General features: G+C 41.8%; 1 protein-coding gene and 1 long non-coding RNA gene across 7 annotated transcripts in view; one reads left to right on the top strand and one right to left on the bottom strand.

Annotated features, from left to right (window-relative positions):
* Positions 1-16,025, top strand: part of thrap3a (thyroid hormone receptor associated protein 3a) — a 200,971-nt gene that overhangs the window by 112,099 nt on the left and 72,847 nt on the right. For 4 of the 6 annotated variants that reach the window (XM_069895874.1, XM_069895872.1, XM_069895868.1 and 1 more), the window contains one exon: positions 13,266-13,342. The gene's annotated coding sequence lies outside the window, so the exon portion shown is untranslated. Of the gene's footprint in view, positions 1-8,675; positions 9,207-13,265; positions 13,343-16,025 lie in introns of those variants that run through there. The other 2 variants (XM_069895870.1, XM_069895871.1) reach the window with 2 other exon arrangements.
* Positions 344-8,565, bottom strand: LOC138741590 (uncharacterized). The gene is made up of 2 exons (XR_011343593.1): positions 8,480-8,565; positions 344-1,001 (listed from the first exon to the last, which is right to left on the bottom strand). It is a non-coding gene; the product is annotated as an uncharacterized lncRNA (long non-coding RNA).

Genomic DNA, 16,025 nt, shown 5'->3' with positions numbered 1-16,025 from the left:
ATTAATTTTATGTATTTGTCACAAAATACTGAGTACAGTGAGAAAGGTTCAGCTAAAAACAGCGTAAAGAGGACACTTTATAGGATATTTCAATGAAAAGGAGAGTCAATTAGCACCAAACAAGGGCAACAGAAAGAATTGTTATGGGGTTCATTCAGGATTCTAATGGGTATCAGAAAATAAGATAAAATACAGGAAAGATTGAAAATCTAGTGGCATGGTGCTAAGGTAACAATCTTTCTCAACTTCAAGACAAAGGAGATGATCATTCACTTCAGGAGAGGGGGCAGGGGGCAGGGTCCACACCTCTGTCAACCTTAATGGCATTGAATTCAAGAGTAGATCGTTTCAAGTTGTGTGACCATGTTATCTCTCTCAGGGCTTGGTACCAACATGAGAAATACTCAAGATCAGGTTTATCATCTGACCACAATGCAATACACAGTACGTAGCAATCACATATGTACCTGTACATAAAAATGCAATTTAAAATATATACTCAGTTACAGGATACTGTTCATTAATTTTGCAGAAGAAGCTATTTCCCAGTTTGTCAGTTCTGATTTTAAAGCTCCTTTACCACCAACTTCATGGTAGTTGGTCAGAGATACTGTGTGTTGCATGGAAAGGGTCCTCAATAATTCTTTGAGCCCTATTTAAGCAACACTCTTGGCAGATCCCCCTGATTTTTCTTTGTAATTTTGATGATCCTCTGTGCATTTCTGTTCCATATCTTTGCAGCTACCATGCCATGTAATACAGCTAGAAAAGCACTCAGCTGTGCTCCTATGAAAGTCAAGATGGGCTAGTAGTCTTGCCCTCCTTAGGAAGTGAAGGGAGTGCTGCACCTTCCTGATGAATGAAGTGTTGTGGGTCCAGGCGAGCCATCCTTTATATGCACAACAAGGAACTTTGCTCTCTGCGACAAAGCCATTAATGTGTAATGGAGGATGGTCAACTTTCATCTTCCTGCAGTTCACAATAAAAGTAGCAATTACTGCCTGAAACAAAAGAAAACTAAATGTTTTAATTCTGGAAACTTTTGGTTATAGGAACATAAAATTATATTTCTCTTGCAAACTGGATGGTTTACATTTGAATGTTGGCTATCTATTAAACCATATAACCACTTACAGCACAGAACAGGCCAGTTCGGCCCTACTAGTCCATGCCGTAACAAATCCCCACCCTCCTAGTCCCACTGACCAGCACCCGGTCCATACCCCTCCAGTCCTCTCCTATCCATGTAACTATCCAGTCTTTCCTTAAATGTAACCAATGATCCCGCATCGACCACATCTGTCGGAAGCTCATCCCACATCCCTCCCACCCTTTGCGTAGAGAAATTTCCCCTCATGATCCCCTTATAATTTTCCCCCTTCAATCTTAAACCATGCCCTCTAGTTTGAATCTCCCCCACTCTTAATTGAAAAAGCCTATCCACGTTTACTCTGTCTGTCCCTTTTAAAATTTTAAACACCTCTATCAAGTCCCCTCTCAATCTTCTACGCTCCAGGGAAAAAGGCGCCAGTCTGCACAACCTTTCCCTGTAACTCAGACCCTGAAATCCTGTCAACATTCTCGTGAACCTTCTCTGCACTCTCTCTATTTTGTTTATATCTCCTATAATTTGGTGACCAAAACTGTACACAGTACTCCAAATTTGGCCTCACCAATGCCTTGTACAATTTCATCATAACCTCCCTACTCTTGAATTCAATACTCCGATTTATGAAGGCCAACATTCCAAATGCCTTCTTCACCACACCATCTACCTGAGTATCAGCCTTGAGGGTACTATTTACCATCACTCCTAAATCCCTTTGTTGCTCTGCACTCCTCAATTGTCTACCATTCAATATATATGACCTATTTAGATTTGCCTTTCTAAAATGTAACACCTCACACTTATCTGCATTAAATTCCATCAGCCATTTCTCAGCCCACAACTCCAGCCTTCCTAAATCACATTTTAATCTACGGTAATCTTCCTCACTGTCCACAACACCACCAATCTTTGTATCATCCGCAAACTTGCTTATCCAATTCTCCACACCTACTTCCAGATCGTTAATATATATAACAAACAATCGTGGACCGAGGACCAATCCTGAGGAACTCCACTAGTCACCGGCCTCCAATTGGACAAACAATTTTCTACCACTACTCTCTGACACCTCCCATCCAACCATTGCTGAATCCATTTCACTACCTCCTTATTTATACCTAATGCCTCCACCTTTTTTCCTAACCTCCTGTGGGGAACTTTGTCAAAAGCTTTACTAAAGTCTAAATAGACAACATCCACAGCTTTCCCTTCATCAACCTTTTTTGTAACCCCCTCGAAATGCATGGCATGGCAAGCTCCCATACAGTGCGATGAGTGTTTTGATCATGTTGGGGTAAAGGACATTGGGATTACATGGCTCATCAAGGGTTATGGGGTGAAGGTAAGGGAGTAGGGCTGAGTGATGAGGATCAACTCATGATTAAATGAAAGAGCAGGCCCAATGGGCCGATTGGCCTACTTCTGCTCGGGTTGTTTGATGCTCAGCACAAATTTGGACGACCAGAGGCCCCATTTCCATGTTGTATAACTCTAGGACTGACATTGCATAAGCATTCTCACCCATCTAGTTGGGGGCCTACGAATGACCTTGTCAATTGGTTTGAAATTGCAAGCAGTTATGGCAACTAGCATAAGTCTCTCCGTGAAGTTAAAGATTGAAAAGTTTAAATGAGACCGTGGTGAATTGGCCAATGAATTTTGCTCTAAGGAGTACCCATAAATTAAAAAAGATAACTATCCCCAAGTAATCTCTTGGGGGGGGGGGGGGGGGGGGGGGGGGGAGAAGGAAATGAGTCAGAATGCTGCCTCAAATACACCTGGGTAGTATGCCTTTTTGTGGTGTACCATAATTGATGTGCTGCATGTTTGAGATGTGGGATTTCTGTAAGATGTCCAAACCTTCCCTTGAAGCTTGGATCGTAACAGCTGGTTTGAATTATGCATTACAGGTTTTAATTAGAATAATATTGTGCTTTTTCAGGTCTTGAAGAAGAAAAGTTTGTGAGAAATGAGCTGGTTGAACAGTCTTTCCCCCCCCCCCCAAAAAAATTGTCATGTGGACAATCTCCTCCAACGTAAAAGAAGAGAAAATTTTTTGGATCAATTTTCTGTTCAAAATAAAGTATCTAATTGCTGGGGAATGGGTATTCTCTAATAATATTCCACAATTACATAAACTACTCTAACTTCTGAGCTTATACAAAATTCCCACTCCTGCAGTTTGTCAAGATTTGATGAATAGGAAAAATATACATTTTACGGATAAGAAATTATTCTCCTTGCAGATATCAAAGATTTTAAGGCTGGAATGGGTTATATGGTTAAATCTTTACAATTTTTGTTGAGTAAACAGTCGGGCTGGAACCATTAAATCTTTGCTGTCCTTCAGTCTCACCAGGTAACTAACATAACGAGAATGCAAGAAAAAGATGTCCAGCTGTATCAATTGTGTTGCTTTATATCAGAGGATTCCAAAATGGTCAGTGTTGACCCCTGGGGGTCAGTGGGTCTATCCAAGGGAGTCGAAAGGGGGTTGATAACGCCAGGGAGGGGGGGAGGGTTTTTGATTGAACTTTTGTGTTGGGAAAACAGGGATGAATCAATGGAAAATAGCGCCAATGGCAGTGGTGGCCAATCTCTCACAAGGGTGAGCCTTGATGGCCGCCATGTTGTATCTGGCTTTGGACTTTGAATAAGTTGAAAGCGAACAGGAGGACAGACTGAGCGTTGAAGAAAGATGCGCTCTTTGTACCTTTGGTAGTGCCATCAGCCCCTCTTTTCCCCCCCCTCCCCCCTTATGGGTTGATGAGGGATCAAATATTCAATGAAGGGGTTAATGGTCTAAACAGTTTGGGGGAAACTGCTTTATATAGACACTATATATTTGACTTGCGGAGATTCTCCAACATTGTGTTTTTATTTCAATCGTGTGGTCTGCAGGTTTTTACGTTTTACTTTTCAATTGTGTTGCTGTAGTTTTAGGATTTCATTGCACTCTTTAAAAAAAAAAATCTCTAATATAGAGGAAGGCAGAGTGTTGGTTCTTAGAAAATAATCACATGCTGGATCTTTGAGATATTAAAAGCAACAGTTGCTGGAAATGTGAAACCTGAATTAAAAGAGAATACTGGAACTACCCAGCAGGAGGCAACATCTGTGAGGAGAGTTGTATCACATCTAGCCATTGGTTGAAAGGCAACCTGCTAATGGTGGAAATTTGAAACAGAGACATAAATGCTGGAAATATGAGACTGTTGAGAGGAAAAGTTACCACAGGTAGCAATAATATGATAGACCGCACATTACTCAGACTGCAACATTAGCAAAACAGCTTATCTATCCCTTTCAGTTGTTTTTAAAATTTAAATTCAGACATACAGCAGGACATTTTGGCCCACAAGTCTATGCCGACCAATTAACATACACGCCCGGTACATATTTGAATGGTGGGAGGGAACTGGAGTTCTGGGGAAAACCCACACCGACACAGACAGCACGGGATTCCAACCCTGGTCCCGATTGCTGGCCCTGTAAAGGTGTTGCGCTAACTGTTACGTCAACAATGCCGCTCATTCCCTATCCAAGAAATCCCCCTTTCTGATGTACATCTTCATCCCCACCTCTATGTACGAATTTGTCTTTTTTGCTGTCTGGCATGAATTTTTCCAGCATTTTTGTTTTTTAGATTTCCAATATCGGTTTTAGTTTTTTCCTTTGATGGTCTTTTCCTAGTCATCAAACTACCAGTGAGTTGACTGACAGCATAAACGAGTCAGGAGAAAAAATGTGGTTTCCAGTCCCACTGCAGAGTTCAAAGCAGAAAAGTATGAAACTGATAATCCAATGTGTTATCTTCAGGCTGATATTAAACTGGGGCCTTTTCTGCAGTCTTTGCAGTACACAAGATCTCCTGGTATTTTAATATTGGGTTGGTATCCTAGCCAATATTCTTTTCCCTGTCATCATTATCTGCCCACTTTGACTCTTCTGCTATGGATGCTTGTTGGCTCCCACTCTTTCAACATTTCAAGTTCATACACCCAAGAACCTTGGGTGTAAACATTTTGGGGCATTGAGATGTTTTATAGAAGTATGCATGGTTTTCCTCCTTTCTCTTCCATGGTTTTCTCTCCCACCTCTCTTTTCCCACTTGTGCAGTTTTTAAAAAACTATCTTAGCTTGGGTTTTCTATTCCTTCACTTGTAATTTCTGGCTCTTTAATTTATCTTTGTCTTGCGTTCTTTTTTTTGCGCTTCACCTATATGCACCACCTCTTCCCTCACCTCCCTTGACAAGCAATAGTTTTGCACTCTTTCTACCCAAAGGAGTGTTTAGTACTTATTGGCCCTTGCTCTGTCCAAGGCTCAGAGTGATGGGGATATTAGAACTTTCCTCAGCCCATCCATATTATCTTAAAAGATACTCCAGTATCCCTCACTAGGTTGTGGCATGGATGGGCCATATAGAAAGTTACAAGTGTGAACTTTGGCCCTCTTTGTTCTCTCTGTTGTAGACACTTATCCGTGAAGCTATTTTGACCCCATTAGTTGTAGCACAAGGCAAGCTATTGAATGCCAAAAAGGAATATTATAAAGCAGATTCTAAATTGAGGTTTGATCTGTTTAAGTGCAATTCTAGTCTTTCAGAAAGGTTGAACTTGTTGAATAGAATCCACAGCACTGTAGGGCTAAGCACTTGTGGAGGAGTGTTTATACTCTGTCCCAGTTGTCAGTAGTATTATCACTTCTGAGTCTAGTTGGGACAGGTGGTAATGTAACTGAGATCCTAAGTGATTAGCTCATTTATCACCCCTGCAAATTGCTGACATAACAGAAAAAAAGGAGACTTAATTCCCTGCACTTAACCAACACTTAATGATCAAAATAGCACCCCTCTTTTCCCAGTATGATGGTGCGAAATTCTGAGCTCCATGGTGCATAGCAGCGTGGTGGTTGGGAGGGGGAGGACGATGGGATGATAATGGATAGATGAATAGCACCACAAATATTTTGCATCACATGGCCCTTCCCTCCTATCAGTCAGTCCACCTCCCTCTGCAGGCTGATTGTCCTTGAAGCCCTCCTCTTGCTGCAACAGTTTAGGCCAAAGGGAATTGTTGGACAGGAGAGAGATTGCCTGTGAGAAGCTAGTGCATGTTTCATTCGTTGTACATTTAAATGAGGGTGTCAATTTATGGGAAATAAAAACTATTTATGAAGGAGTATTTAGATTTGCAGACTATATTTTAGATCAGTCAATCTCAACTTTTTTCACGACTAATGACTCTTTTCCCCCCCACCCAGGACTCTGCTCAAAGTTTATGGGCCCCTTGTAAAGCAGTCCATTTGATTTCTTCTGTTCTTGTCTCTTTCCACTACAAAAAAATATTTATTATGCGAAGTGAACAAAAAAAAGCTTTTAGTTAAATGTGCTGTGGCCCTCAGGGGTACCCCTGTTGAGAATAGCTAGATTAGATGATGGTCAGAAAGTCTTAAGAAATTGAGCTGTGCATGCTTCAAGATTGACTGAGAAAATAATTTTGCCTATTATGGATTCTGGTTGAGTTCTTCTAGAATTTCTGTGATTTTGCAATAATCACAGCGTCTGCAAACTTTCAGCCACTTAAGAAATTGAGCTTCTCTATAATAGACATAATAACTCTCATCATCTCTATAAAAACTGACCTAAAAAGAAATCATGAATGAATGTTAAAGGAGGAGTTGAATCTAAGAGTAACGAAGTATACATAGAACACAAAAGTATCATAAAGAAATGGAGAGTAATAAAAAAAAGAAAATAATTGAATCAAAAACAAGGGCCCAAAATACAAATGGTCTGCAAAAAATCAATTAGGGAAATTGAAAGAAACTTTATTCCTAGAATGTTGAGAACATGGAACGCTTCCAGGAACTCTTCAGTGGCTTGCATTTAAGAAAAGCTAGGAAGATAAGGATTGTTTGTCTGAGTGAGGTAGAATATTTTTCTGCTTGGTAAGCAATAAAGAGTAAAGAAACATCAAGGGCATGCTCAGCACATTGCCATCTAGATTCTCAGTACAGTTCTCAGTCTTTAATAACTAGTTTATAAGATGCCTTGCACTTTTTGAAATTCAAATAAAAAATTTTTCACTTGCCAAGATAATTCCAGTCTGATCTGACCAGGGTTGCTATTAGTGTTTCCCCCACCCCTTTATCTTGGTTTCACACTTAATTCTCCAAAGAGAATGAACTATATTTACCGTAGTTTTGCATGATTAATGCATGCAACTATGAAAATAAATAAATACACAAGAAATACGTAAAACTGAATCGGAAATCAAGAAAAAATAAAACTAAATATACAAATAAAATCACTCTAATTTTATGTACCGTCTACCCAAATGGAATACATCACTTGTTCAATGTATTGTTCATTAGGCATTGTTCTTGTATCGGATACATAACAATTATAATCTCATTTGTCAATGTTCTGTGTCTATAGGTGTTTTCATGCCAGCTCTCTGTTTTGAGGTCGGCTTCAAATAGGGATAAAAATTTTAATTTTATGGAGCAGTCCTAGACATAATAACTCCATTCATCTCTATAAAAACAACACAGCAGAGCAATGGCCATCTTTCCTACCCATGATCCCCCAACGCAGATGAAACCGACTCTGCATTTCCCAGAACGGTTCCAGCTGCTTGGGAGATTATGGTTAGGGTTGACAGGCATTCCTCTGCTGTGCATTGAGCCGCCTGATGCCGACGAGCAACCCCAAGGGCCAAAGCAAGCCCGGCGAGGGGCCGGAGTGGCCGGCGAGGCTGTCACAGCTCACTTCCGACGGCCCGACCACCCCTGCCCTGAGAGGGTCATGGAGGGAGAGGTGAGTGAAGGCTGATGGTGTAATCGCAATGTCATCAGCTTGCTCCTAGCCAGCCACTTGCAGTGTATGCACCTTTATGCAATGGGGTGGAGGGCACCACTCACTTAGAGCACTACCTTGGAGAGGTATTGGAGTTGCCACCTTGCAGCTGCTTACGGGATCATTTAAGAAGCTAAGTTTTCCGACATGAAGGCAACTAATTTGAATTAAATGAACTGATATTTGTATAGTCCTTTACCAGATTTCATCCATTTTTTTGAGTCCACAAAAGCTAGCCTCCCACTGTCTGCAATTTAAATTCTCCTCCTCCTGTTTAAATTAATTTCACTTACCTATATCCTTACCCCTAACTGCAAATTTCCCTGAACAATTCCCAGCTCTTGTAGTCACTGTGGCCTTGCACTAGAACTCTGACATTCCGACTTTAAAATGACCGTATTCCCCCCCCCCCCAAAAAAAGTCTCAAAAATATCCCTTGGGTCTTGTATGTGAAGCTGTAAATTGTTAGATGGTTATGTTTTGTCCAAATAATTTTTTGCTATTCTGTACCTTGTGGCAGTTCGTCACACAACAGACGAACTGGCTCACGGAGTCATGGACAAGTTCGTGGCAGATCTGACTGTGAGAGCTCTGAGTGCAAAAAGCTGATGTCATAAAGGTCCCGGGAGTCTCAAGCATCATCAGGTTCCAAGGGATTTAAACATGTGCAAAAGTTCTATTAAATTCAGTTGGTTCAACTCTCTGTGGTTCTTTCACTCACTGCGTGCCTAGTGCAGCTCCAAACTACATATTTTGATAACGTGAAATGCTAACCTATAAATACACAAAAAAAATTCTGAAATATTCCCTGCTGAAATAAGGGGGGGTGGGGAGGAGGGGTCTTGTAGGCCATCAAATACTTCTCATGCCTCATCCTTTGTCTCACCATCAATTTACTTCTAATTATGTCCCTTTGAACCATCCAGGGATGTTCATCATTTTAAGCTGTATATAGGAAGCTTTTCATGATTTTTGCCTAGGATACTGTTTGGTACTTGAGGTGGCTGGAAGGGATGAATGCATATAGTTCAGAAGATAACTTAGTTCAGAAGCATGGAAAATAGTTGGGAAATTCAAGAGAATGAGATGCTTGTGACCTTACATCAGGATAAGAAACAGCTCCAGTGTATTAAAGAAACACAAGAGACCACCATTGGTGAACAAAAGAAGTCCAGAAGGCAGTCCTTGGTGAGTTGCTGTTTGCATGTGATTCAAAGAATCAAATTAAAATGTCAGGGTAAGTAAAAAAAAAAAAAAATTTAAGTATAGTTTATCTGTTGAGTTAATTTAATAAATTGCTATATACCTGAGCATCTCAGACCTTTAGAATGCCCAGGGGAACTCCAGGATGTTTGATAAATACAGACATGGACTACAAATGCAAGCTTGTCCTGTAAACCTGCTGTGAATCTGCACCTATTGTGGATTGGTCATTTATTGCAAAGGGAGTCCAGTTCCTGGTCTTCATCATTTTGTCACGTAACATTGACAGGATCATACATATTGTGCAAGATGGGTGCCCTTTATTTAAGCTGCATGATTGAAGCTTTCAGTGAGAAGTCAAAGTTCAAATTTATTGTCAGAGTAGTTGCAAAACTTCATTTACAACCTTGAGATTCTTTTTCTGCTGGCCAGGCAGGATTTCTAATTGCTGGTAACTAAACTCTTAAGAACTGTGAACTGTGCCAATGCAGAATTATAAATCTACAGTAATAAATAATGAGCAAAGTATGAGTCTTTGAATGATTCTGAGCCTTTATTCATGAGTCTGATAGTTGAGGGGTAGCAACTATTCCTGAACCTGGAGGTACAAGAAGCATTCTGTCTGATTTTAATTTTTTTTTACTGCACTTTAGGCATTTAATATTGCACATTAAATTGCATTAGGATAAGATATTGCAATATATTTATTTGTGTTGGTAAAATTTTGGAAATGGCTGTAACAATTATTGTGTGATGTGCACAAGGGTTAACGATCAATGATTTCTCCAGTTAACATTCTGAATTGACACACAGATGAGGGAAAAGAGGTGTCCATTTGAGCCTATCCTATCTGTCTGTCCTTGCACAAATTTGTTGGGATTTGACCTTGATGCATCGAGTATGTAAATATGGGACAGCTGGTCCTGTTCTTTCAAGCTTCATTGCATCAAATATTTAAGTCCATGTGGTTTCTATGACATTAACAAAACTGTGATGTGTTATCGCTGCCTGTTACTGCCAGACCAAGAGTGTGCAAATAATCCATTGGTCTTGGAAATAAACTGGCTTCGTTTAGATGGGAGAAGAGGACAACATTTATTACGAACAGCTGCAGCTGCCTGGGTGATTTTTTTTTACTCCTGGGCACTGGTATGGTAGGTAGGGAAAGTGAGTTAATTACTTTGAACCTATTTCATCCTCGTCCATGGATCACAAAATTATGCAGAATTAGACAGAGCACGTAAGTATTAAAATTACGTGGTTAAGGTATTTTGATTTTATAAAACTCTTCTTGAGTAAAGAACTGACTTGATTCCTTAGTAATTTCATAATTTGTTCCAGCATTTGGGAATTTTCTTAAGGATTGAAATTTTTTTTGCTGTGCTAAAGTTCAAAAGGAATGTGTTGGTATGCTCTATTCAACATTGACTATGTATTCTCATCTGTATATTTCTTGATTAGAACAAGTTATTTGTGACAGACAGTGGCTCACTATTCTTGGGGACAAAACTTTCAGCTGCTCCAGAAAAAAATAATTCTTATTAGGTTTTGTTGAGTGAGGTTTTCATTTTCTACCACGGACTGGCCAGAGCACCATTCTCAATTTTAAAAATTGGAGCCGACAAGTCCATGCCTCCCAATGAACCTACACCCCGGTATGTTTCGAACAGTGGGAGGAAACCCGAGCCCCCAGGGAAAAATTCACTCCGATACAGGGAGAACGTACAAAGTCCTTATGGACAGTGTGGGATTCGAACTCCAGTCCCAATTGCAGGTGCTATATAGGTGTTGTGCTAACTGCTACGTCAACCATGCTGCCTGACTTCCTCTTCTACTTGTATTTCTCACCAGTTATTTGTCACAATGTTAATTTGTGCTCCAGGACATCTGTAATGTCTTCTTCAATAAATGTCGATTTCCCCTCCCCTAGTTTCTTTCCTCTTTTGTCTTGATTAAGGGTCCTGACCTGAAATGTTGACTGACCATTTCTCCCCAAGTATGCTGCCTTACCCACTAATTTCCTTCAAAATCTCATTGTTTGGGTTAGGGTTAGGCTTTGTGCTCTGAAAGGTTAGATCACATGAGATCTAAGGTGAGATAGCAGAAAATTGGCTTAATTGTAGGTGATGGTGAAAAGTTTTTCCCAATAGAGGCTGGTGACTAGTGCTATTTCACATGATTCGATGCTGGGCCACTGCTGTTTATCTCTATCATTGACTTGGATGAAAGTGTACGTGGCAATGATGGCCAAGTTTGCAGGGAACACTAAAGTGCTCGATATTGTAGATAGTGAAGACGGTGGTCAAAAATTGCAGCAGGGTCTTGGTCGGTTGGAAAGGTGGCCAAAAGAATAGTTGATTGAATTTAATACCAAGAAACGTGAGGTTGCAATTTTTTTGGAGGTCTAATGTGAATAGTAGGGATCTAGTACAGTCCCTTGAAAGTAGTGTCACACATGGATGGGTTAGTCAGCACATTGACCTTCATCAGTTAAGAGTATTGAGAATCAAAGTTGTGAGGTCATATTGCATTTGTACAAGATGTTGGTGAGGCCCAATTTGAGATTGTATTCTGTTTTGATCACCAGCTATTGGAAAGATGCCAATCTGCAGAGAAGTTTTAAGAGGATGCTGCCAAGACTTGGGGGGGGGGGGGGTGGGGGGAAGTGTGGAGAAAATCTGAGCTACAGGGAGAGGTTGAGCAGACTGGGGCTTTATTCCTGTGACCCCTTGAGGATGAACAGATTAGGTGAACACAGAGTCTTTCACCCAGACAAGGGGAAGCGATTACTGGAAGATGTGGGTTTAAGGTGAGAGATTTAACACAAACCTGAGGGGGTAACTTTGAGTGGTTCAGACATTTTGGTTGGCAAGTGGGCTGAAGGTATGACTGATTCCTCCTCCAACTCCTGAGGATATTACCAATGTTACCCAAAGGAGATATTACCTGCATCAAGCTGATCTTTTGTGCACGGATTGTGTTATGAGTAAGGATTTTGACCGATGTAATTCCACGATAGTACTCCTCTTGAAGTTTTAACATGCTAAAATATGAATACAGCACAAGAATACAGGAATTGTAGTTGAAAGAAAAAGCAAGTTCCATTTTGTTCATAATTCATATGAAAAAGCCAAATGGTCCTTGACATATCATTGTGTTCAATCTGTCATTTAATGTGCAACAGGTGGGAGTGACTTGAAAACCAATCCCACCTGCGGTGATGGAAAGCTTCGCAATTCTCGTTTTTTTCTTTGCAGCAATCCAAACTGAAATTTATACTGTATCCTGAATTTTCTTGTAAAATTCTGCACTTCCAATGGAGCAGGTTGCGTAATTTAATCAGACATTGAGTTTGTACGCCCTGGTGATTGATTTGCTTTACTCGTCTCCATCATCATAGATAAATAATAATATTGAAGTTCATGTTGCACATTTCGACCCATGGATGCTGCTCTACCCACTGGTTTCCTTCATCTATTGTTTGCTCCACTTTTTGTATGTCTGATCGCTTTGCTGCCTCTACAATGCTTGGGCATCAAGTTCCGTGGCTTCACCCTATGCATTGTCAACGGTGCTGTTTCTTTCACCCATTTTGTTACTTCCTTCTCAAGGCAAACTTCTAGTTCTTGTATCTCACTTGTGACTTTTTTACATTATTAATCCAGCGTAATTTGAGGAATTGGAAGTCCGTTCTTATGCTTTTTTTTATTTAGGAGCTGATATATAAAACAATTCTTCAATTGCATTGGATCTTCTAGCTATTATTCTCAAATGCAAAAGAGCATTTTGTTCAATGCTCAGATGCATTTCATATGATAAAAATGCTTTTTTTGTTTAAATTCCAAATCTAAGGTGATTCCATTTATACTTTTGATGTGCCAAAGAGCTGGGACAAGGCTTCATAATCATCTTGACAAACTTAACTGACTCCATAAGGTGCTGATTGACCGGATGATATCTGGAGAATCTTTCCATCCACTCAGAGGAAATAGAATCACATTGAGACCCACAAACTACCTTTTATGATTGAAGTAATGTTTAAGTTGGTGTGTTGCTCCCAGTATTGTATGTTTGATTTTTTTTCTCTGTTTAGACTCTAGGACTGTGTAATTACCTGTATGGAGCATTTCCTGCAAGGATAACCTCTGTGATTACTGCTAGAGCTGTGTGGTAAGATGACATTTTTTTTATTGGGAGCATGTTTGTAGATGCACATCTCGCACACGCTCTCTTGCTCTCTCTGTTCATGAGAAATCCAATTGCATGTCTCTATCAGCATGTTGAAATACTGGTTCCATTCCAGTTTGGCCATTGATACAGAGTAATCCTACATGACTATCCAAGAAATATTTATTTCATGACTTCATGAAGATGGTTGTGGTTGAAATGTTTCTTGAAGTAAGCCAATAACACTGACTTCCCTCCCCCCTTCAAGAAGTTGTACTGTGCATGAACAATTTAAAAAAAACCCTTTACTGAATCAGGTTGCTGGTACAGTCTTTGTAAAGCACCATTTCAGAATAGAGTATGGTCCCTTAAAGGGGCAATGCCTAATAAGCACATGAATTAAGCAAATCAAGCGCTTTGATTTATTTATAGCAAGATAAAAACAAAATCATGTTTAAGCCTTAATCTTTGTCTGATAAAAATGATATAGAAACATGAGCACAAGTGCAAAAACTGATTTATAAAGCTATACCAGAACCTGCAGGTATAACTGAACAGAGTGGGGCTCCTTTTTATAGAAAAGGGACGGAGAGAGGAATGATTGAGAGATGTTGAAGACAAGAAAGTGTTTGTTAGATTATCAAGCTAAAGCTGGTCTTGGCAGGGGAATGCTGTATTTGGGCTTCTGTGCAACTATTGAATTTCTGATTTTGCCACCCGTTCTTTGATGATTTCCCAACTACATTCTGGTCGTGTGACCAGGTGGCAATATTCTTACACTTGTGTTGAGCACTTCAGTGAATCACCACTGTATTAGACCAGGACCATGAACACTTAAAGCACACATGTCAAACTCTGGCCCGCGGGCCAAAATTGGCCCACGATATAATTATATTTGGCTCGCAAGATCATATCAAAAATGTATTAGAGGTGGCCCGCTGGCCGCCGCGCCAGTATAGCGCATGCACAGTGACCGCTGTGTCCCAGGGTGAGAGAGAGAGAGAAAAATCCTGGTCCTTGAAAAGTAGTGGTGGGTGGTTTTATAAACACGCTGTCATGTCCCCCCGCCCACACCCCCACCGCAGCGCGGCCTGGCCGGTGTCAGGGGAAGCCAAGGCCGCTTCCAAGCGCCCGGAACCCCAGTGGCACAGCGTTTCTTGGAGCTGCAGATGGAGTCGGGACGCCGGAGGGAAGATTGGGGCTCCCTGCCGGGCGATGGGGGTGCCGGCCGCCCTGCGCCTTCCCACCGGACCAGCGGCGGGTGCCCGGAGTACACATGGAGAGCGAAGCTGGTCGGGCAGGTAGGGTGGAACCCCCCGCCAATCTTGGGAGTGGCGTGGGCTGGATCGGGATTAGCCGCGCTCACCTGCTCCTCCACCGCTGACCGGGATCCCAGCACAGTCCTGAGTGCGGAGACTGCCCTGGAAAGGTCCTGGGACACCGGCACGGAAAGAAAAGGGGGATCCGGGAGAAACACAGCAGGTCAAAGGGGGGTACGAGAGAAACTCAGCAGGTCAAGGGGGAGGGGTCCGGGAGAAACTCAGAAGGTCAAGGGGAGGGGGTCTGGGAGAAACTCAGCAGGTCAAGGGGGTCCGGGAGAAACTCAGCAGGTCAAGGGGGGTCCGGGAGAAACTCAGCAGGTCAAGGGGGGTCCGGGAGAAACTCAGCAGGTCAAGGGGGGTCCGGGAGAAACTCAGCAGGTCAAAGGGGGATCCGGGAGAAACTCAGCAGGTCAAGGGGGAGGGGTCCGGGAGAAACTCAGAAGGTCAAGGGGAGGGGGTCTGGGAGAAACTCAGCAGGTCAAGGGGGTCCGGGAGAAACTCAGCAGGTCAAGGGGGGTCCGGGAGAAACTCAGCAGGTCAAGGGAGGTCCGGGAGAAACTCAGCAGGTCAAGGGGGGTCCGGGAGAAACTCAGCAGGTCAAGGGGGGTCCGGGAGAAACTCAGCAGGTCAAAGGGGGATCCGAGAGAAACTCAGCAGGTCAAGAGGGGTCCAGCAGAAACTCAGGGGGGGCCTGACCTCGCCAGGACCATTGCCCATTCCCCCTCCCTGCCGCAGGCCGACCCGCGACTCACGGTGACGGGGCCGCTGATCCGCTGAGATGCCGCCCTGCAGCGAGAACCGATGCCCCCGCACTCGTTGTCCAACCCGATCGCCCGCAAACCCCGCCCTCCCGCACACAGGCCTGAGTAAGGATTATGAACTTTAATCTCAGGATAAAACGATCTTCCAATAGTTTCACGTCACAGTGATAAATATATTCCAGGTTAAAAATGGTCCTGCACCTGGATACAAGCTCATTAGGCATAAAACTTGAAAAGTGTGTAAATCAAAGAATATCTGTACCAATGGGAAAAGGGCATGGCAAATAACCCTGCGAGAGTTCATGCCCACAATCAGTCACCCTTTTGATTGTTTCAGGGATCATGTTATTCTCCCAAATTCTCAATAGCCCTCAGATTTTACTATTCGACAGCACACTAGCAACATTTGACAAATCCTCTATAGAGAAATATTATTTATTGAATATTTTATTTCTCATTTGTTAATGCTTCGGGAAAGAGTTTATCCAAAACTATTATTAAACATTTATTTTAATAAGAAAAAGTTTAACATTACATATGTTGAAAGAAGAGAAAACATGCAGATGTTGTTGAAAATTTTCAATAAATATTTAGTTCAGCCCT

This window comes from Narcine bancroftii, chromosome 8 (genome assembly GCF_036971445.1).
Source record: "Narcine bancroftii isolate sNarBan1 chromosome 8, sNarBan1.hap1, whole genome shotgun sequence".
Taxonomy (NCBI): Eukaryota; Metazoa; Chordata; class Chondrichthyes; order Torpediniformes; family Narcinidae; genus Narcine; species Narcine bancroftii.
The sequence above is the reverse complement of the archived record's forward strand: the minus strand, read 5'-3'. Positions and strand labels throughout refer to the sequence as shown.